Consider the following 23515-nt stretch of genomic DNA (forward strand, 5'->3'; position numbering starts at 1 on the left):
TTTTTGTCACTTCCTTAGTCTCCTTTAGATACTTTGGGCCTAATGTAACTTAGAATGTCCTGAAGTTGTGTGTCTGTTGAGGATGCTTTTTGTAGCTGGAGTGGTCTCTTTACTGACACTGATCTGTATGTGTCCACAGCATCCACGTAGCCTTTTACATCATCTTCAAGTTCATGGGTAGTTGAGTGTGATTCTGGGCTCCGTGACACAGCACCTGCCACTACCAGACTTTTTCCTGGGAGCATATTTAGCAATTGGGGTAAATTGCATTAACTTTAGCAATAAACTTTGATGATGGTTACAAGTGATTTATGGTCTGTTACCAGTGTAAACAAATCAATCCACACAGATCTCTAGTTGTGCCAGTTCCGGACTGATACTGGTTAGATGGATGGTGGTTCAGCAAAAGGGAAAAAGCCAGAGGAAACACCAGCAACAGCCTCACACTTTTGGTCCTGTAACTAAACACAACAAATTTGTTTCCTTTCGATCACACTTTAGGTTAATTTGCAGGCAAGGTGAACTATGTGTTTCCACATTATGTATGAATAGTCCATTTGCCAGGGAGTGAGAGTATGTGGTTGGTGGAGGTGGATAGGGGGAGGGGAATCAAACTTTGCTGTTACTTTTGAAAGAGAAGATTGAGGACTCCAGGAAACATTTTGGATCTGGAGTCTTGACAGCGTTAGCAGGGAGCTGCCGACAAGCCGTGTTCAGACCTGGATAGAGAAGAGTAAACAAGGGAGAGATTATATATAATTATAGACAATCATGTTGCTGGGCATAAACAGGAATCAAAAGCACAGAGGCACTGAAGTTTGGCACATCCCCAAGCCCAGAACAGAAGCCAGCCAGCAAGAGGCAGCGCGACTGGAAAGCTCTTCCCTTTGGGCCTGCTTTCAGTTAGCTCAGGGGCTGTTTTTTCGTCTTTTTTTGGCTTGAGGCATTCCCCCATAAAGAAAGAGTCTGTCTGAGGGAACATGGGAGCCAAACTGAAGTCAGCAGAATCCTTGTCTGTGACATTAATGGATCGCTCTGTGAGAAATGTCAGAAGCATTTGGAAAAGTTACAGCGTGCTTAGGTCAGCAAAAACACGTAGGAATTTCTGAACAAAAATCTCTTTACAAACGCTCCAAGTGTCTCTCTCGCCTACCCTGGGGGCGGACAGTTCCTGCCAGAAGAAGAGGCACTGCAACCTGGAAGCCAAGGGCATCCACATCTAATAGTGGCCTGTTAGCCCCATTCACAATACTGGACACCCAGGCGTTCAGGGTTAACCTCAAAGGGCCACCAGTGTGTTTGTGATGAGACTCACAGCCCACCCACCTGCCCCAGTGTCTGAGCAGCAGGGAAAATAGGCCCTGGCAGTTGGCACAACTCTCTCTGCCTAGCTGTGAATCAGAGGCAAAGGAATGAGCAGGAGGCCTGTAAGATGAACCCACCCCCACCTGCACTCCTGCCTGGCCCTGCAACAGAGGGAATAAGCAGGAGTGCATGCATGATGGGACCCTCCCTTCACCATGTGCCTGCCTTTTTGTGACAGCAGCAGAAGGAACGAGCAGGAGGCTCTACATGGGTGGGGGTGTGTGCTCCCCCACCACCTGCCTGCCCTGCATTAGAGCAGCAGTGGGAATGAGCAGTAGGCCCAGTTAATTTTTTTTGTTGGCACAGTTGGACTCTCCCATTACACAGGCAATTGTTTTGTTTTTCAGACCCCGGAAAAGGAGAAAAATACACCCAGGAAGAACACAGACACCTGAGCTCCCACTTCAAAGGTCTGGTCCTTCAAGGAGTTCTCCAGCCAAACCAGGGGAGGCCAAGCTCTCTATTCCTGATAATTCAAAGGTGAAAAGAAGGGGAATTTATATAAGAAATAACAAAACCTACTTTTCAGAATTTCCTTAAGAACATAAAAAAAGTGAAGCAGCATAGAAACCCATCCCACCCTACACGAACACGTGGCCCAAAATCTTTTCCCTAAGGAAAAATAATTGACTGTATTAAAGGGGAAATGACACTTGACTAACTGAATAGTGTCATAGTTTGGTGTGTGACATTATCTGGATTCTAATTTACCCAGATGATACTTTTTTGATGAATTCTCAATAAATAATTCTGTTGTCAAGACATTGTCTTGTAAGACGTCTCAATTTTATGAGTCCTACCAAAATACAGATTGTGCTCACGCACACCTGCTCTCCCTGCTGGCTGTTTAGTAGCTGTACTGGCATCACGCTGTTGCAAAAACAAGAAAGTAAACCAAAAGGTCTGTGTCAATTTCAGCAGTGTTGGAAATAAATCAATAGGTGAGACTAAGGGGAATTGATGTTTGCTAAGTGGAAAGGGGGAAAAACGGGTTAGAAAAGACATGTTGGGGTCCACTCTCCTCTGTTGTAAATTCACATGAAGTCAACAGAGCCATGAGATTTATATCAGCTGAGGATCCGGCCCTGTGTTTTCAGAGATCCATGGAGCTACTGCAAGTAATTGGAAATAGAAACAAACAAATAAAAAAAACCTAACCAACCAAACTATAAAAGAGTATATTGACAGTGTCCTCTCAACACAGGCCCATCCATGACTTGGGATGGGAATGGTGTCACAATTTTAGCACTCTGGTGAGGGGAATATTGGAGAGCAGAATGACAGCTCTTGGATTGATTCCATCTGCTTTCCTTCCTCTTTCACGTGGATATGATCAAGAAGGGAGTGGGATGTAAAGCCCTTACCCTGATGGGAAGTCAGAAATGAAATGAGGTTAGTGGTCTCATACCTGGTGGACACCAATCACAAATCCCTCATAACGGCAGACTCCAAAAGCACAGCTCATCAGTGTTATTTTAAAAAAAGTGTATTAAAGGTTTAACAAGCTGGAAAAAAACAGAAGCTTTGGGGAGGATGGATCTGATAGGCAGTCAGAAAATCCTACTTCACGCACCAAAGTAAGACTTGCAAGGCAAAAGGAATCAAAAGAGTGAGCCACCTAACAAGTAACATACAGAGAGTATATTTCCAGCAGGTGTCTTGGAAGAGGCCGTTGGTGGAACAAAGTATTTTTTCCTGTCCTATCTGCAGCAAAAATTATGTGGAGTTTTCATTAGCTGATGGATTATTTTTTGCTTTGCAAACCTCATTCGCATGTGCCTGAGGAGAGGTTTTTCATTGTGGAGATTTGGGGGTGAGCCAATGAGATATGTTAGCAGGGGGTCTCTGTTCAGGAGAGGCCCAGAGCTGGAATATCTGTGACTGTAGCAAGTCAGCATTGAGGTGCATCCGCAGAGCTCTGTGGGAACCCAAGGCTAAAATAGCAGATACTGAAAGTTAGCATTGGGGAAAACAGCATAAGTGGCTTTCTGCCAATTTCCCATGTGTAAGGGGTATTCTTGGGTGGCATGGTGGGGGCCTGAAAGCCTGGTTGGAAGGTCTCTGTCTTCTGACCATTCCCAGCTGCCTAGGCAACCTCTTGGAGCCATAGGAAGCAGGATCAGTTTCCAGCTAGTCACAGAATTCAGGGGGAAATGGTGATGCACCTTTACTCCCACCACCTTCCTGAGCTTTGCTGAAGGCAGCAGCTCAGAAGGTGGGCCCAAAAGTCCAGCACCACTTCCTCAAAATCTCAGTGGGCTTAACTGATTGCATTAAGGGAGGCTTTGGGTTGGAGCCAGCAGGGAAAGGAAACTTTATCCTCCAGCCTAGAGCTAAGGTCACTGGTGGGACAGTGTATGGTGGGAAGGATATCAGATCTGCACACATTAAGTAAACTCCAGTATTAATTGCAATCTTAATATCTGGGTTGGTGCCTAAAAGCTAGAGACACAGATGCCTAGAAATGCCAAGCAGAAAACATGAGAGAGACAATGTGAGTGAAATCATATCTTTTACTGGACCAACTTTTGTTGGGGGAAGAAGAGACAAGTTTTCAAGCTTCACAGAGCTCTTCTTCAGGTCTGGGATCAACACGGCTACAACAACACTGCAAACGACAGAAAACATGACTTCCTGATTTTCCTCATTTCTGTAATGTTGCTGTCATTCTTTACACATATTTTTCAAATAAATATTTCAACTCTATAAAAAAAATCAGTGCCATCGAGCTAAAATGAGGTGAGTAATCCTGTAATACCAAACCAGCATGCATAGTTCAACTTTCATAAGCAACCTGCAGTGAATGCAAGAAGAAAAGAAGCAGTTTTGTTAAGGAAACATTTCTGTTTCAAGTTTCTGAAGGATTATTATGAACTGTTGCAAATTAAAACTTGAGATACCAGGCTCAGGTGTATGCATGTGTGTATATAAAGAACTGGTTGGAATTTATTTCCCATGTGGAATATTTCAATGAACATGAAAAAAGATTGTTGTAATCTTATGTGGAAATTGAACTTTTTGTCAAAAAACAAAAGCCAAAAAGTTCAGCCACAATATTTTTAGTTTGGGGGTGAGAGGAGGCTAGATGAAAAGTGAAAATTTTCTTCAATAAGCAAACTCTTTCCATAAAGCAAACAAACAAACAAAACCCATTCAGTTGAAAAACCAAATTCAGTTGAAAGCCAGATTCAACAGAAAATTTTCAACCAGCCCATATTTATTTTTTCAAACTATTATTTCAATTGGAAACTTCCCCTCCTTCTCCCCCGTATTAGCCCTAACTGCTCTCACTAGTTATTAGTGCTGGGTGGGGGCGGGGAAAGCAGCATCTACAATAAAAGCAACAAAAAACAGCAAAGAAAAGCATTCTGATCTCAGTGTATCACATCGGCAGATAAGCAAGGGAAATCACAAAACATGACACTTCAAGAGCTGCGAGGACAGTTGCTACATCTGCTGAAGAAGACTCACTCACAGGTTTATTAGCTTGGTTACCACAGATAAGATCTAACACTTAAGCTGATTCAAAGAAACTTGCAGGCATTTTCATAACCTATCTAACAAGGGTGGTTGGGTAGTTAAAAACCTACATTTAATTAAACAAAATCATGTTTGAAAATATTCTAAACTGCATATGTTGCAGTTTCTGTCTTTTTGGTTTATTTTATTTTTTTTAATTCCCCAGATCATGAAAAAAACAAGCCAACAGAATTTGAGAATTTGGATGCACACACAACAGAAGAAAAGCAAAAAGAGAAGGGAGCAAGATCACTTAACCATCCGATTCCTGTGAGAAGAGTCAAAATGTGCCCCTGGCTCAAGCTACCACTGTTGGTGTCAGTAAAGCGCTAATCAATAGATGCTGATGATGGCACAGTGCGGAATGCAGCGCTGTATGGAAGCAGCCCAGAGCAGGGTTACAGCGGACAGGGCTAAAGTCCCCAGATTACAATAAAGCAGCTTGAAGGTGACAGATTTCATTGTTGAAGGTGATAAAATTCCACATGGCATGTTGCAAAACAAGGGTCGGAATTCAGAGCTGGAGTAATTGCATGACACAATGCAAGGGCTGGTTACCCTCCTCTCCTTTTCATGTGGCCAGCACAGAAAACACTGAAATTCTCGAGGTTTCTGACAGGCTGCTAAGGTCCTTTCATCAGACCAGGGCTGGATGGCCTGGAACATGGCAGGCCAAAGTGCAACTTGTGGGTTGAACATTGGGTCTGATCCTCCCTTGCTTTGCATCTTATATTGTCAGTTACAGCCAGCAGCAGGAGTAAAATGCCACCTGATCAGAATAGCAGTGTTTACTGTTGCATTGCACAGGTGTGAATGATGACACAAGGGGCAAAGCCGTGGAAAATCAGAGCCATTGTCCCTAGAAACAGGTTGTGAGGGTCTAACCTGAGACATGCAAGCACCACTCAGGAACATGACAGGGTCTCAGGTGCAGTACCCTATCTCCATCCAAGTGGCCAGGTCTCCAGCCCGGGGGCCGAGCATTAAAGACAAAAGGGTGTGCCATTCTGTTCTATTTTGTGCTGTGTAGAATGTCTACATTGCAAAGCAAAGGGATGATTGTAGCAAGCGTAGCTTTAGTCTAGCTACCATGGATAACAATAGTAGTTTAGACATTAAGGTGCTGAAGCCCGTACAGCAGCCACCTGAATACAAGCCCAATGGGGGCCCTGGGTACTTACTCTGGTTGCTAGCCTGCAATTCACCAACATGGCCCCTCATTTGGGCAGAGCTGGCCTAACTCCTGACCTAGAACAAGCGACTGGACTTTTCCTAAAAATGTTTGCACTTTGACAAACCCTGATGCCCTTATGCAGGCGAAACTCCCCATGTCCCAGAGCCTGAGGTCCTCACTCTGTTTTGCTCAGGCACTTGAAAAGGGCTGAGTAAGGGCAATTATTGTTATTATTCGGGGCTGATAAGAGATCTGATGGGCTGTGCCTGCTGCCTACCATGAGGCTGTTTGAAATGCAGGAAAGAAGCAGCTAGCAGAAACAAGAAGGCAAGGGGGCGGGGGGAAATTAATAAGTCAAAGCCTGAGACTGAACTAGCAATTAGATCAGCCACGGAATATATTTAAGTCAAATCAATCCAGAAGGGAATTTCAGTCACAACGCGCGCTCTCTCTCCTTCCCCTGCCCACAGCCCAGGGCATTACAGTCCCCTTAGTCAGACAAGGTGAGAAATATAGCAACAGTGAGTCTCCTAAGATGCTTTATCACAGTTTTGTAAAGTCCTAGTTCATCTTTCCTCTCGCGGATTTATTTACATATTGATTTATTTATTCGACTCTCTTTGTCAAGCAAGCCCCTTGAGATTAAACCATTTTATTTACAAAGACATTGGGGGTCACAGATACGAACAATTAAGTCAGCCGAGGTACATCTTTGCATGCACTCTCACACTGATGTGCTGAGCAGATGAATCAGTCTTGTCAGTGATTCAGGGGTAAGGTGGGGGGCTGCTCGAGCCCCAGATATCTGAGTTGGTCAATAGCTGCTGCAAGTGGAAAGAAGGAACTGAGGGGTCGGTGTGCAGCAGGAGGAGAGAGAGAAACCAGCTTGGGGAGTAATGGAAAAACCATCAGGACAAACCTTTGTGGGGTAATTTAGCAGAAGGAGCAGGGCCTGGTGGTGGAGCCTGTATTGCACCAGCCCTCCATTTCACCTGCCAAAGTCACCCCTAACAAAAAGCAGCACATTTGCTCTTAGCAGGGAGATGGGCTCAGGAGAAGAGGGGAAGAGGGAACAACCATGGGAAGAGACTCTGGAAGAGACTGATCTACATGATAGAGTTTTCAGCTCTGCTAGCTTCATGTTACAAGACAAGGCATTAGAGCCCTTTTTATAGATGACTTTTCCATTAGGCAGAACTTAAGTTGAAAACTCTCCTTGCTCTAATTAGCATCCTTACCATCCTACGTTGGTTGTTTCTCTCCCTGCACCCCATTCCCTCCTCTCTCACTCATTATTTTTAAAGGGAGAATTGACTGAGACACTGATGGCATTTGTGCATTGATCTCAATGAGCTTTACAGCTCCGTGGTGCTGCATGAGTTCAGGGAAACGCTGTCCCTGGAAAAGTCCTGCTGCTTCCGATGGGCCTCCTCTGTGTGCACTGAACTCAGACATCTCACATGCACAGGTGTCCTTGGAGATATATATAAATATATATTGGACTGATGTGTTTGCAGTGGATGGGAGTGCTTAAGTGAGGGGTGGGCGAGAGCTAGGAACAGCGTGGGCAGTTCTGTCACTGAGTTACAATCCCAACCTGCAGTGCTCCTGTCTATTCCAGTCCTAGATCCTTTACTTCAGTTTGACCAGTGCACCTTAATCCTGACCTTCAGCACCTTTGTTAGTCCAATACCAGCACAACTGGATGAAAGAACCTCTCCTTTATGTCTCATGTGAGAAACTGCACTTCCACCTGCACAGGCCCACTAGCACCATGCAAATGCCCTGCAGAGGGAAGAGAATTAATGACCTACTAAACTACCAATAGTAATACCTACTTCTTTTACATAGCATTTTTCAGCAGTACCGCTGAAAGCGCTTTTCAATCTTTAATGTTTATCCTCACAGCACCCCTGTAAAGTAGGGCAGTGCTGTGGTCCCCATTTTTACAGATGGAGAATTGAGGGCAGAGAGAGGCTAAGTGACTTGCTCCAGGTCATACAGGAAGTCTGTGGTAGAACAGGGAATTGAACCCAAGTCTCCAGCTAGTGACCTCAGCACCTAATCATCCCTTCCTCTTTCTACACTGTTTCCTGCACCATCTAGGTGTTTATTGGAGGGTTGGTACTGACCAAGCAGGACTGTGCTTAGCTCGTGAGAGATCTGCTTGGCTCACAGCCCAGAATGAGCGTCTATTACCCTCGACAGAGTCCTTTTCACTTTATGGAATTGCTTCAAATAAATTATTAAAGAAACCAAACAAAGAGCAGTGTGTTTCCTAAGCATACTTGCATAGCTGTTTGTGTAAGATTTAATTATGGTATTAGGTACAGGTAAGAACATTGTTATTCACAAACCTTAGCGCAGTATCGCTGTGCACCAAAAACATAAGTGCATGGTGTACAATGAGATCAGAATCTGGCCTACCAGAAATAATTACACTGAAATCAACAAAGTTATTCTGAGGTTGCATTAGTGTAGTTGCTCCAGATTTACATCGGGGTCAGACTGGGCTGTGGCCCAATATCTCCTATTCCTGATAATAGTTTTATGTGGAATTCCATCCCATCCCATTCTTTCAGCATCTTACTCCTTTCAAAAATATATAAAGACTTCATTCGTGTTTTATTTGACAATCATGCACCAAACACCTTAATATTTACCTATATATAAAAATCCTACACCAACTATTTGTAGACCTATGAATGCATAACAATACCGGACCAGTTACCTCTAATTAAACAGGGAACAGAGATGCCAAGGAGATCTAAACAGCTGTCTAACCATTTTAAAAAGTTGGCATATCACATTATTGATCCTCAACCTGCTCTGAACAGCTATATTGCCAAGCTAATCAATCACTAATGCTGGCTAGAACATTAATTGCAACAATGTATCAATTTCGCTCACATCCAGTCATTTCTAGTCTATAGGAACACAGCAACTCACGTTACTTCTACAATTGTTATAAATACCATGCAGTACCATACACAGCACTTTGCAGACATTGCAAAAAGACACGGTCCCTGGCCTGAAGCATTTACAATTTGGCACACGTTCAGAGGAGAGATGAACACATTTCGCTGACAGTCTGAAAAGGAGTTTCCTGGATCAGTTTTATTCAGGAGACTGCATAAAGATGGGTTAGACACAGGCTTTTAGGAGTTACATGTATATAGCTGTGCTTACTACATACTGATCAACATGCATTGACATGTCTTGCCCATACCTCCATGACTCTCCATGCCCATTCTGCGTAGAATCACAAAGCAAAGCTTCCTCCCTATGCCAAGAGGCAGGCGATTAATAGTAGATGGCCATGAAACCTGCCACCACCATATAGCCACCAAAACAAAAACAACCCCCCCCCCCAAAAAAAAACAACAAACAATGGATACGTAATGGTCAGCAACCACTCAGAGCCGAAGAGTCTGACAGAGGTCTGCTTAACACAAGACTCTGCACAACATAACCATCTGGCTCTTGCCAGAGCCTCTTAAATGTACAGTTCCCCACAGAAATCCTGGCTCTGGAGAGGAGTAATGAAATATAGAACTCTTTACCTCTAAGAGTATGTACATATTGCATTTGGATGTGTGACTGCAGCTCAGGTAGACATACCCAAGTTGCATTAATCTAGCTAGAGCAGCTAAATATAGCGGTGAAGATGCAGTGGTGCTGGCTTCACGATGGGCTGTACAAACTCGGCTGGAGCCCTGGGTATGTACTTATACTTCTTGCTCACACCACCAGGGCTCATGCTGCCACAACTTCACTACATTTAGCCCAGTCACGTCTACACATGCTACAATCTCATCTCTGAATGTGGTGTAGGCATAACCTGAGTCTCTGGTCTGGACTCAGCCAGGGAGAAAGGGACTGAAACTCATCAACATTAAGGCTCTTTCCCCACTCTGGCTCTTCGAGTGCAGAAGATGGGGGCCCGCAAGGATTCTAAAAATTAATACTGGCCACTCCAGGGTTGTATTGAACTCCCAAGGTTACAGCTTTCTCTGATGGATTTTAGACCTTGGATTAGTAGATGCTGCCACCACCCAAGTGCAGAACCCCTTTGAGAGCCCAGGGAGGTGCACTTGGGAATTCTTTCCTGTGGGTTACCCTCAAGCCCTTTCAGCCCCCCTCCAGGGAAGAGCTAAGAAAAAAAAGGAAATCAGCTGTTGCAACCAGCTAATTAAACAGCATGTACACAAACCTCTTAAGACACCAAAATCCAGTTCTGTTCTTAAAAAAGGTAAATTTTATTAATGAAAAAAATACATTTGGGAATTCAGGCTATCACTGGATTTAAAAAGAGCAACTACAAGGATTAAGCATCAAGAATAAAGGTTACAAGCAAAACAAAAGCACCTGGGGTTAGCACAGAGGAATCCACAAGCCATAAAGAAATAAAATATGAGCCCCAGGAGGATATGGGATGGGTTGCGGAGGATTGCAAGGGACAATAGAAATCGAGAGGACTTGCAGCCAGAGGGAACAGGGGATAGACTGGAGAATCGCACCATCACCAGGAAAAGGCAGGTCTACGTGACTGGGGACTCCTTACTGAGAAGAATAGACAGGCCTGTAACTAGCACTGATCTCAGGCAGTGGTGCTATAAGGAGGGCTTTGGGATGTATGGCCACTGGGAAGCATTCATGGACAGAGGATTGTTCTCTTGGGATGGACTTCACCTGAGTAAGGAGGGAAATAGACTTCTAGGATGGAGGCTGGCACAACTGATTAAGAGAGCTTTAAACTAAGAATTTGGGGGAGATGGTTGGGAGATGTCCAGGTAATCTCCATGCCGGAATTTAACATTGAAAGGGAAGAAAACAAAGTAAGAAAGGATACAACTGTGGGTATGAGAATAGACATAAGGAGGAAGGGTAGTGTAGATACCCGTCTAATAGGTGATACTGGTGGTAGAATGTCTTTGCTTAATCGGGTAAAGAATGTCAGTGAACCCAAACAGCAAAAATTAAGATGTTTGTACAGTAATGTGAGGAGCCTAGGTAACAAAATGGAGGAACTAGAGCTACTGGTGCAGAAAGTGAAACCAGATATTATAGGGATAACAGAAACATGGTGGAATAGTAGTCATGACTGGAGTAGAGGTATTGAAGGCTATGTGCTGTTTAGGAAAGACAGAAATAAAGGCAAAGGTGGTGGAGTAGCATTGTATATCAATGATGAGGTAAAAAGCAACAGAGAGTCCTGTGGCACCTTTAAGACTAACAGATGTATTGAAGCATAAGCTTTCGTGGGTGAATGCCCACTTCGTCGGATGCATGTAATGGAAATTTCCAGGGGCAGGTATAAGTATACTGGCAAGAATCAGTCTGGAGATAACAAGGTTAGTTCAATCAGGGAGGGTGAGGTCCTCTGCTAGCAGTTGAAGTGTGAACACCAAGGGAGGAGAAACTGCTTCTGTAGTTGGCTAGCCATTCACAGTCTTTGTTTAATCCTGATCTTATGGCGTCAAATTTGCAAATGAACTGAAGCTCAGCAGTTTCTCTTTGGAGTCTGGTCCTGAAGTTTTTTTGCTGTAAGATGGCTACCTTTACATCTGCTATTGTGTGGCCAGGGAAGTTGAAGTGTTCTCAATGATGAGGTAGACTGTAATGAAATAAGAAGTGATGGAATGCATAAGACAGAGTCTGTCTGGGCAAAAGTCACATTGGGAAAGAAAGCTACTAGAGCCTCCCCTGAGATAGTGCTTGGGGTGTGCTACAGACCACTGGGATCCTATTTGGATAGGGATAGAGACCTCTTTAATGTTTTTAATGAATTAAACACTAATGGGAATTGTGTGATCCTGGGAGACTTTAACTTCCCAGATATAGACTGGAGGACAAGTGCTAGTAATAATAATAGGGCTCAGATTTTCCTGGATGCGATAGCTGATGGATTCCTTCACCAAGTAGTTGAAGAACCAACAAGAGGGGATGCCATTTTAGATTTGGTTTTGGTGAGTAGTGAGGACCTCATAGAAGAAATGATTGTAGGGGACAACCTTGGTTCGAGTGATCATGAGCTAATTCAGTTCAAACTAGATGGGAGGTTGTGGAATCTCCATCTCTGGAGATATTTAAGAGTAGGTTAGATAAATGTCTATCAGGGATGGTCTAGACAGTATTTGGTCCTGCCATGAGGGAAGGGGACTGGACTCGATGACCTCTCGAGGTCCCTTCCAGTCCTAGAATCTATGAATCTATGAAGGATAAACAAAAATAGATCAGAGACTATGGGTTTTGATTTCAAAAGGGCTAACTTTAAAGAATTAAGGAAATTAGTTAGGGAAGTGGATTGGACTGAAGAACTTGTGGATCTAAAGGCGGAGGAGGCCTAGAATTACTTCAAGTCAAAGTTGCAGAAACTATCAGAAGCCTGCATCCCAAGAAAGGGGAAAAAATTCATAGGCAGGAGTTGTAGACCAAGCTGGATGAGCAAGCATCTCAGAGAGGTGATTAAGAAAAAGCAGAAAGCCTACAAGGAGTGGAAGATGGGAGGGATCAGCAAGGAAAGCTACCTTATTGAGGTCAGAACATGTAGGAATAAAGTGAGAAAGGCCAAAAGCTATGTAGAGTTGGACCTGGCAAAGGGAATTAAAACTAATAGTAAAAGGTTTTATAGCCATATAAATAAGAAGAAAACAAAGAAAGAAGAAATGGGACTGCTAAACACTGAGGATGGAGTGGAGGTTAAGGATAATCTAGGCATGGCCCAATATCTAAACAAATTCTTTGCCTCAGTCTTTAATGAGGCTAATGAGTTGCTTAGGGATAATGGTAGGATGACAAATGGAAATGAGGATATGGAGGTAGATATTACCACATCCGAGGTAGAAGCCAAACTTGAACAGCTTAATGGGACAAAATCGGGGGGGGGGGGGGGGGGGCAGATAATCTTCATCCAAGAATATTAAAGGAACTGGCACATGAAATTGCAAGCCCATTAGCAAGAATTTTTAATGAATCAGTAAACTCAGAGGTAGTACTGTATGACTGGAGAATTGCTAACATAGTTCCTATTTTTAAGAAAGGGAAAAAATGTGATCTGAGTAACTATAGGCCTGTTAGTTTGACATCTGTAGTATGCAAGGTCTTGGAAAAAATTTTGAAGGAAAAAGTAGTTAAGGACATTGAGGTCAATGGTAATTGGGACAAAATACAACATGGTTTTACAAAAGGTAGATCGTGCCAAACCAACCTGATCTCCTTCTTTGAGAAGGTAACAGATTTTTTAGACAAAGGAAATGCAGTGGATCTAATTTACCTCAATTTCAGTAAGGTATTTGATACGGTTCCACATGGGGAATTATTAGCTAAATTGGAAAAGATGGGGATCAATATGAAAATTGAAAGGTGGATAAGGAACTGGTTAAAGGGGAGACTACAACGGGTCTACTGAAAGGTGAACTATCAGGCTGGAGGGAGGTTACTAGTGGAGTTCCTCAGGGATTGGTTTTGGGACCAATCTTATTTAATCTTTTTATTACTGACGTTGGCACAAAAAGTGGGAATGTGCTAATAAAGTTTGTGGATGACACAAAGCTGGGAGGTATTGCTAATACAGAGAAGGACCGGGATATCATACAGGAAGATTTGGATGACCTTGTAAACTGGAGTAATAGTAATAGGATGAAATTTAATAGTGAAAAGTGCAAGGTCATGCATTTAGGGATTAATAACAAGAATTTTGGTTATAAATTGGGGACACATCAGTTGGAAGTAACAGATGAGGAGAAGGACCTTGGAGTATTGGTTGAGCTATGAGCCGCCAATGTGATATGGCCATTAAAAAAGCTAATGCGGTCTTGGGCTGTGTCAGGCGAGGTATTTCCAGTAAAGATAAGGAGGTGTTAGTACCGTTATACGAGGCACTGGTGAGACCTCATCTGGAATATTGTGTGCAGTTCTGGTCTCCCATGTTTAAGAAGGATGAATTCAAACTGGAACAGGTACAGAGAAGGGCTACTAGGATGATCCGAGGAATGGAAAACCTGTCTTATGAAAGGAGACTCAAAGAGCTTGTCTTGTTTAGCCTAACCAAAAGAAGGCTGATGGGAGATATGATTGCTCTTTGTAAATATGTCAGAGGGATAAATATCAAGGAGCGAGAGGAATTATTTAAGCTTAGTACCAATGTGGACCAGGACCGGCCTTAGGAAGTGCGGGGCCCGATTCCTGGGGCTTGTACTCACCGGGCGGCGCTCCCAGTCTTCAGCGGCACTTCGGATTGCCGGCCAGGGGAGCGTGGCTGTGGGGCTTGCCGTGCTCCAGCCAGGGTCGTGGGGCCGGGGGCTCTGGCCGGGGTCGGGGGGCTGGGGAGCCGGGCCGTGGGGCTTGCTGTGCTCTGACTGGAGCTCCAGCCAGGAGAGCGGGCCAACGGGCCTTGCAGCGCTCCGGCCGGGGTCGTGGGGCTGCGGCGCTCCGGCTGGAGCTCCAGCCAGGAGAGCGGGGCTGCTGAAGATCCCAGAGTGGACTGCAGCCGGGGTGAGTAAAAAAAATTAAAAAGGCACCTAAGGTGCAGGGCCCGATTCCGGGGAATCGGGTGAATCGGCCTAAAGCCGGCCCTGACAAGAACAAATGGATATAAACTGGACATTAGGAAGTTTAGACTTGAAATTAGATGAAGGTTTCTAACCATTAGAGGAGTGAAGTTCTGGAACAGCCTTCCAAGGGGAGTAGTGGGGGCAAAAGACATTTCTGGGTTCAAGATTAAGCTTGATAAGTTTATGGAGGGGATGGTATGATGGGATAGCCTAATTTTGGCAATTTATTGATCTTTGATTATTAGCAGGTAAATATGCCCAATGGTCTGTGATGGGATGTTAGTTGGGGTGGGATCTGAGTTACTACAGAGAATTCTCTCCTGGTTGCTGGCTGGTGAGTCTTGCCCACCTGCTCAGAGTTTAACTGATAGCCATATTTGGGGTTGGGAAGGAATTTTCCTCCAGGGCAGATTGGCAGAGGCCCTGGAAGTTTTTCGCCTTCCTCTGCAGCATGGGGCACAGATCACTTGCTGGAGGATTCTCTGCACCTTGAGGTTTTTAAACCACGATTTGAGGACTTCAATAACTCAGACATAGGTTAGGGGTTTGTTACAGGAGTGGATGGGTGAGATTCTGTGGCCTGCGTTGTGCAGGAGGTCAGACTAGATGATCATAATGGTCCCTTCTGACCTTAAAGTCTATGAGTCTATAAAAGGGATAAACCCAATCACGTCGTCCTAGACATATTCTGATCTACTTACATATCTGGGGTTTTAAATGAGTAGTTTCTAAGTATGATACTGATGATTTTTCATACCTGGCCCAAGCTTCTCATAGCATAACTCTGCCCTGTTCACCTCTCCCCAGGAAAACAACAACAGACAGAAAAAGGGAGAGTCTTTTCTCTATTTTAAAAAATTCTAGTCTTCCCATTGGCTCTTTTGGCGAAGTGTCCACTCACTTCCTTTTACCTATGCATAGCAGTGAGACTTTTTAACCCTTTACAAGTAGAGCAATTAAAGAACAGCTACTAAGAGGGATTTTGTAGCTACTGGCTGTCGGGTGTCCATAAAAGGGAACTCCCCCCCCCCCCCTTCATTTATCACAATCTCACAGCTGTTGATGGCCTGAGTGAAGTGAGCTGGAGTTCTTAGTCCAGTCCATAGCGCCTACTGGAGATGCTCACATGGCCCTGGGAACTATTAGGCAGGTGCCTGGGTTGGTTGTCTTGATAAGAGACTGATGGCTGACTGGGCATGAAAACTGAACTTCTCCTGCAGCTAGAGGCCCCACCCTGAAGGGTAATTCTAAGGCAGAGGACAGCGTGGGGATGCTTGCTCTGCCACTATCCAAGCAATACCTGTATTGCGATGAAGCAGAGGATGTCAGTCTCCGGAGCTATCAATCCAGCATTTTTCACCAGCACGTGCAAGAAACAATCTAGGGACAGAACAGTGTCTCCTGTAACCTGGAGAAATTAGATGATAAACATATAAAATGACTAACCCACTGTATATGTTCTTCCCATACATATCCACCTGCATACACAATGCACTTGTATTATGTGAGTATTATAGGTTTAGACAAATGGTTATTGTACAGTTGGGTTTAATTTTCAACACCGGGCAGGAAGAAGGTAAACTGGAATCTTTTGAGGGGTGTGTATGCTGGGGGCAGACAGGCAACACCTGCTATATCAAGGCTTTCTTAGAAAACAAAAGCAAGAATTAGAGGGCTATAAAAACACTGTCATCCAAACTACAGTAAATATTTCCTCTCTACTTGTAGCACAGAAGCTGGGGAGATAAAGAAGTAGCTGAAGGAGAGATCAAGGTGAGTTTCAGTTATTTACTGCTGTTGATGAGTGAGAGGAACCCCTCCCCCCCCCCACACACACATTTTGTTTTCCTACAATACAGTACAAGCTCCGGTCTGTTTAACAGCCTGGTTAGCTATAATTTTTCCCTCCGAGGGTGCATTTTACATGCTGCTCCAGTAAAATGTGGTACAATTATTAATTGTTCACAAACACATAAAACACACAGTATTCTTCTTTGCCACCATCACAGCACAGATCTGATCAAACTGGAGAGCAGAAAAGGTCACCCACCAAGACGGTGATTCGGAGAACAATTCTGAGAATGTAAATAAACTCCTGGAGGTTTTTTTTTTATTTCCCTCTCCCTGTTTAAAATAATTGGCTTGTTTGAACTTCCTAGGGAAGTCAGGAGAGTATAAGAAATTGTCAGGTTTGTATCTGGCTGCATTTCCTTTCTTATGAGAAAATACCCTCTCGTCTCCATGTCTAAGGGGACAAATTCTTTATCTCACATTGTGTTTGTGCAGGAGCATGAAATATATCCCTAACCTTGATCTACCTCCACATTTCACATTGTAAGAGCAACAAGAGCAGTGAGATGCAGAATTAGACTAGGAACTCCACAAAGGTGTGTGTGTGTGTGTGTGTGTGTGTGTGTGTGTGTACACATTCCAAGAACTAGACTTTTTCTGTCTTTAACATGTATGGTATTTAAAGCTAACTCATATGTGCACAACTCCCCAGAGATGCTCAGGGGCCCTGGTTTGTGAGCTTCTGTCTCCGTGGGAAGCTCCCCCCTGCCTTTCTGCAAACTGTCCCCCTTCTGCATTCGATGCGACAGATAATCTGAAGGCCCATGAGAAGGGAATTAAATGCCCGTTATCATGCTGCCATGTTCCATCACTTTGTTTGAAATGGCCATGAACACGAAGGGAGAAAACACAAGCGGAAAGTTAATTAAGCCACTGAAATGTCTGTGAAGGAACATTAAGCGTGGATTGTGCCATTGCTGCTCATGCTGGCGAGCACTTGCTCACATGCATCAGTGAGTAAGAGTGAAACAGCCCACCCCTTCACTGTGTATTTTATATTTTCTTGTGAATTTAGGGCTGGTGAAGTGTGACTGATGCCCAGCCCTGGAGCCAGACATAGAGTTCCATCTGGTGGGAAGTTTGGTAAAGGTGTGACCCTGAGAAGTGCTGCTAAGAAACTGCTCTTTATTTCTGGGCCACAGGAACCTGACATGGGTCAAGGTTACAAAGGTGAATGCCCCTGCTGCATGGCAGGGCTCTCCTGGCTACTCCTTCAGGGGGAACCCAACTGAAAGCAGAGGGTGAGCTCCCACCCTTCTCTCTGGCTTGGGGGAGCTCAGTTCCTCCAGAGCTCTCTCTCCTCATGGGCTGGTGAAGTGAGGGCCCTCCCCAGGCACACTGGGAGCAGTGTGAGGAGCTGGGGCTGGGTGAGAGGATCCTGGCTTCTCAGCCTCCCTGGAGCAGTAGCATCCAATGAAAGGAGAGGAAGTGGCCCCCATCTGCTCTTCCACACAAAACTCTGTTGCCTACCAGCTCCCCTTCCAGCTAGGAGGTAAGGGGAGAAGGGAGACTGCTCTGCCTGCTCCAAGGGAGATCAGAGGAATCAGCACCCACTATGCCCCCTCCACTCCAAAGGACAAAATTCCCCAAGGCAACAAAATGGCCCTGTCAGCTGCCAGCCCCCTGCTTGCAGGGCGTATGTGTGGGGGGCGATTTTAGGAGATGTAAAGGGCACTGTGTGATGCCAGATGGGAAGAACAGGAGGGGACGAAGGTGGGAAATTGAGAGAATGGCAGAGGAGCAGGACAGGGACACAGGTACTTATAGATTCATAGATTCATAGATACTAGGGCTGGAAGGGACCTTGAGAGGTCATCGAGTCCAGTCCCCTGCCCTCATGGCAGGACCAAATACTGTCTAGACCATCCCCGATAGACATTTATCTAACCTACTCTTAAATATCTCCAGAGATGGAGATTCCACAACCTCCCTAGGCAGTTTATTCCAGTGTTTAACCACCCTGACAGTTAGGAACTTTTTCCTAATGTCCAACCTAAACCTCCCTTGCTGCAGTTACTTAGATGGAGAGGGGAAGTTAGTCAGGGAAATGTGAAAAATGACAGGGACATGGGTGTGGCAGAGAGGGGGAGGCAGGAAGTGGTGTGATCCTAGGAGAGGAAAGCAGAGTTCAGGTGACAGGAGGAAGTACGGAGATAACCAGTGGTGGAAGTCAGGTGCTACAATTCAGCAACAAGTGCCACATTCAGGCCAGAGTGATGTCTGGGATGTGACCGTATAGGAGACAGGGGCTTGAGAGATCTTGTAGAAGGTGGGAGCTCAGAGATCTTATGGGGAACCTGCTCAGGCGCCTGCTGGTTCTGGTGCACGTTTGCTGGTATTCAAATAGAGTTTGCCTCTGGCCTGTTCCAGTTGACTAGGTATTAATGGTCCCATATCTAACACAGTATCTCCTGCCTTCCCCACCTCCACATCATCTCTCTCCCACGCTATCTAAATGGCAGGAAAGTCAATCGGAGATCATCGATTATTTCAACAGGGAGGCCCTTCCGGTTTTATGTTAAGATTGTGAATCCTTGTCAAGTCTGAACAACAGCATTTATGGAGGGGGTGACAGCACCCAACAGTAGCCCCTCCCCACATGCTTTGGCCCAGATCCACAAAGGTCTTCATGCGCCTAACACCCATTAGTGGGCCCTTGCTCTTACACATGTACTTTTGCTGGGCTGGCTAGGGGACTCTTTAGGGACAAGAACTTCTTTCAGATTTCTCCTCTTGTCCCATCCCATTGCCACAAGCTGGTGTTACTCTTCCATAGTAGGGCTGCTCCTGGGCTCACAAGAAGCCACTGCTGGGGCCCCAGCCAGGTGCAAAAGACAAAAGGGTTTTATGGGGCTGTTGGACCCTCCCAGCAGGGTCCCACCCACAACAGTCTCACTCAGCAGCAGCAATAGGCAAGTCACATAAAGCAAATCCAAACACTAGCCCTATGTTCGGCATCCCTTTGCCTGAGTGGCAGCAGCAGCCCATTCCTGGCCCCAGCCAGGCCTCTCTCTCAGAGCTGGAGCTCTATATTCCCTCCCAGCCTGGGCTCTTCCCTTTTAGCCCCTCCTGCCCAGTCTGACACCTCTTGCAGGTGTAGCAGGGCGAAGCCAGGGCCGGATTAACTTTTTGTGGGCCCGGCGCCAAACATATTTGTGGGCCCCCCTGGGGAATAATTGTAAAAGGGGCTGGGGGTAAAAGCACAGTGCGGCAGGAGCTAGGGTTGGCCTCTGGAGCAAGGGAGGGGTCAGGGGTAAACTGTAAGCACAGCAAGGCTGGGGAGGGGGTAAACAGTATCCCCCCCACCCCTGCCCTCATACAGCGGGTACCTACCTGGTTCTAGCCCATTATCTTTGTCTCTCTCTGCACTGAGCTGCCCCTCCTCCCACAGAAGCAGGACAAGTTTTCTTCCAGCCCTTGGGGGTGGGTGTTGGGAGTGGGAGGAGCGGAGGCTAATGTTGTTACTCCTATAACTGGACATTTAGTTTGCAGTCAGCACTGCTAACCGGACACTCAGGTCCCGTTTTCTACTGGAGTTTCCAGTCTAAAACTGGATACCTGGCAACTGGGGTGCCAGAAAAGCCAGAGGGGGCGAGGAGGGGCAAGCAATCATTTTTAAAAGTAAGAGGGCTAAGCCTTATGGGGGAGGGAAGTGGTGGGGGGTCTAGGAAGTGGAGAGGAGCTAGTGGGCAGGGCCATGTCTGCTGTTCTGCCCAGGAGACTATGGGGATCAGCTGACACAGTATCCAGGGCCAGTGCAAGGATATTTTTTATCCTAGGTGAAACTTCCACCTTGCACCCCGCCTCCCCCAGAGCATCGCTTATTATAAATTTTCAAAAATGAATACAGTGGAGTCACATCTTACGCGGGAGTTAGGTTCTAAGGTCAGCGCGTAAGAGGAAAATCACGTATAGTGAAAATTACCATGAAGTACAGTACACACAGTATACACTAGAACAGGGGTCCTCAACCTACGGCACACATGCCAAAGGTGGCATGCGAGCTGATTTTTTTTTTTAATGGCAGCCTGCAGGTCCTGGCCACCACTGAGCCTGCTGCCAGCCAGGGGTTCCGTTCACTCAGCTGCCAATTGGGGTCCCAGCCAGCAACTCTGCTCAGCCTCCTGCCATTCACCCAGGCCAGCAGGAAGCTGAGCAGGGCCAGTGGCCGAGACCCTGACTGGCAAGGGGCCAGCAGCTGGAACCCCAGATCATCAGCGGGCTGAGCAGGGCCGGCGGCCGGAACCCCAGACCGGCAGCGGGCTGAGAGGGGCTGGCAGCTGGGACCCCGGCTGGCAGGAGCCGGCCCAATGCTGGCCCTGCTCAGCCCGCTGCCAGCTGAGTGAACAGAACCCCAGGTTGGCAGCAGGCTCAGCAGCAGCCGGGACCCACAGCCTGCCATTAAAAAAAAATCAGCTCGCGTGCCACCTTTGGCATGCGTGCCGTAGGTTGAGGACCCCTGTTCTAGTGTATACTGTACTTTATGGCAATTTACACTATACGCAATTTTCCTCTTACGCGGTGACTTTAGAACCTAACCCCCGTGTAAGATGGGATTCCACTGTAGTGTAAAAAAAAATTTGGGGCACCGCTTTTTGGCACCCCCAAATCTTGACGCCCTAAGCGGTCGCCTAGTTTGTCTAGTGGTTACACTGGCCCTGACAGTATCCCCAGCCCAGGTGATGTGACAGCCAGTGGTGGATTTAGAGTTATTGGGGCCCCCCAGCCCTGTGCTCAGCTTCATTTTTGGGGCTCCTCCTTCGGACCCAGTCAAGAAAAAGAACATTTTCTCTTATCTCCCCCGCCCCCATTTTTCATTCTTTTTTTCTTCATCCTCCTCCCATAAGTAATAGCAAGTAAATGAAAATAAAGTGAGGTACCTTGATTGGGGGGGGTGCAGGGGTTAGGGTGGGCAGGAGGCTGAGGTGGTGGGCTGGGGTCGTGGGGGGGCTCACGCAGGGGGCTGGAGGGAGTATGCCCCAATTCCAGCCCCTTCCCCAAGGCCTCACCCCGCCTTGTCTTCTCCTCCTCCCCGGAGTGGTGTGCTGCGACTCGCTCCTCCTTGCCCCCCTCCTCCTTGCCCCCCTCCTGCCTGCAAGGCTGATCCAACTGATCGGGAGGAGGGGAACATAGCACGCTGGGGAAAGAGGTGGGGGAGAGGCCTCATCCCCGCCTCTTCTTCTCCTCCTCCCACCTGGAGCAGCGTGCTGCGGCTCCCTCCTCCCCCTCCTGGAGCCAGGCTGCAGGCAGAGGCTGCCACGGAGCCACAGCAGCCCACAGCGTCAAGCTCTGACCCCACAGGAGAGAGCGGGGGAGGGGGAGCAGAGAGGAGCGCACCGGGGCCCCTTTCGACCGTGGGCCCGGTGCCATGGCGCCATTATAAATGTGGTATTGGGCAAGGCTCATGGAACCCCAGCAGCTCAATAACCCTTTCTTGGCCAGCATGGGGTTTGGATAACACCTCACAGCCTCCTTATCACAAGACCCACCAAGAAACGCCCCCTTTGATTTTGAGCCATCCTCTTATTTTGTTCTACTTTAAACAAAACTTCTGTGTCACTGAGGGCTTGTCCACTCAGCGAAGTTACACTGCTAAAAGCTCAGGTGTGAATTAAAACCCCTGTAATTACACTGGTATAATGCCTCCTGGGGACCGGGGCCGGCACAACCCATTAGGCGACCTAGGCAGTTGCCTAGGGCATTAACATTTGGGGGGCGGCGACCGCAGTGGCCGGATCTTCGGCCACTCCGGTCGTCGGCAGTATTTCAGGGGCGGAACCTTCCGCCACCTCTGTCGGGGGCGGTATTTCGGGGGCGGGACCTTCCGCCGCCTAGGGCGGCAAAAAAGCTGGCGGTGCTCCTGCTGGGGACACACTCCAGGAGCAAAGGGCCTTTGTTGGTTCAGCTTTTGTCACTTAGGAAGGAATTCAAGCTAACCTGAAAAAAGCCACTCTTATTCCGGAATAAAAGTGTCCGCAGGGGGAGTGATACAGCTCTAGCGGTTTAACTATACTGGTGTAACTGGTAATGATTTCCTCTGTAAACAAGCTCAGCGGTTCATTTCATCCTTTTCCTTCTTGGGGGAGGAAATAGAAAAAGCCTCCAATAGCCCCCACTGTTCCTTGCAGTGGAAAAAAACTCCCACTGCACACATCTCTTTCCAATAGGTTTGCCAGGGACACCCCATCTGCTTGATACTATTGCCAACAAGTGCAAGAACCAAATCGTGTTCCCTTTCTGCCCAGGAGCTCCAGGTGACCCAAGTGCTATACAATGCATGTGGTCCACAGGCAGATAAGGTTCTTTGCAGTGGGGCACAGAGGGAGATGGTAGCAATACTTCATCTACTTCAGATTGAAAAGGCGAGCAAAGAGGGCATCTGGCAACAGCAATAGAGTCAGCAAGAGACCCTCCCTTGGTGCCTTATGTTCTGCTATGTCTACCTAGGTCAGCACTTTCTGGGCAGCGTGTATTACCAGATATCGATCAGGCTCCTGAGGGGGAGATAAATAAAGTCCATAAAGTTCTTATTGGGAGTAATAAAAAACATTAATGAAAGAGAGAGAGAGAGAGAGAGAGAGAGAGAGAGAGAGAGAGAGAGAAATGGATTGGGTTAGGCAAAGCATTCGCTGGTTGCATTCAGTCGCCCGTCATTGAATAGCTTTGCTCTCAATTCTTCATTGATGCTTTATCCCAGGAGTAGGCAACCTATGGCAAATGTGCCAAAGGCAGCACGAGAGCTGATTTTTAGTAGCACTCACACTGCATGGGTCCTGGCCACCGGTCCGGGGCTCTGCATTTTAATTTAATTTTAAATGAAGCTTCTTAAACATTTAAAAAACCTTATTTACTTTACATACAACAATAGTTTAGTTATATATTATAGATTTATAGAAAGAGACCTTCTAAAAACGTTAAAATGTATTACTGGCACATGAAACCTTAAATTAGAGTGAATAAATGAAGATTCGGCACACCACTTCTGAAAGGTTGCCAACCCCTGCTTTATCCTGTCCCATGATATGAGAATGAGGGGTGCACTAGAAGCAAT

At 46.3% G+C, this 23515-nt stretch overlaps 1 long non-coding RNA gene across 1 annotated transcript; it reads left to right on the forward strand.

The window, feature by feature from the left end:
* The first annotated feature begins 683 nt into the window (after window positions 1-683).
* LOC117884230 lies at window positions 684-5260 on the forward strand. Its single transcript, XR_004647525.1, has 3 exons — window positions 684-1081; window positions 1713-1845; window positions 5051-5260. It is a non-coding gene; the product is annotated as an uncharacterized LOC117884230 (long non-coding RNA).
* Window positions 5261-23515: the final 18255 nt, after the last annotated feature.

This window comes from Trachemys scripta, chromosome 10 (assembly GCF_013100865.1).
Source record: "Trachemys scripta elegans isolate TJP31775 chromosome 10, CAS_Tse_1.0, whole genome shotgun sequence".
NCBI lineage: Eukaryota > Metazoa > Chordata > Testudines > Emydidae > Trachemys > Trachemys scripta.